Consider the following 244-nt stretch of genomic DNA (forward strand, 5'->3'; position numbering starts at 1 on the left):
GCAGCGGTCCCCGTGCCCTCCCCGGGGACGGAGCGTCACTGCCGAGCAGGAGGGAACCAGGACCGGAGAGAGAAAGGCACACACGCTTATTCACGGCGCAGACACAGCCTCGGGGCAGACACCACCCCTGGTCATGCCCCCGGTTGGCGACCTCGGGTTCGAGTCATCAACGTGCACTTTGCGACGACTCCCGAGCAACGGGTGGAGGGGCCGGGGGCCGGGGTCATCGCACAGGTCGCGGCAG

This window comes from Myotis brandtii, unplaced genomic scaffold (genome assembly GCF_000412655.1).
Source record: "Myotis brandtii unplaced genomic scaffold, ASM41265v1 scaffold17, whole genome shotgun sequence".
Lineage (NCBI taxonomy): Eukaryota > Metazoa > Chordata > Mammalia > Chiroptera > Vespertilionidae > Myotis > Myotis brandtii.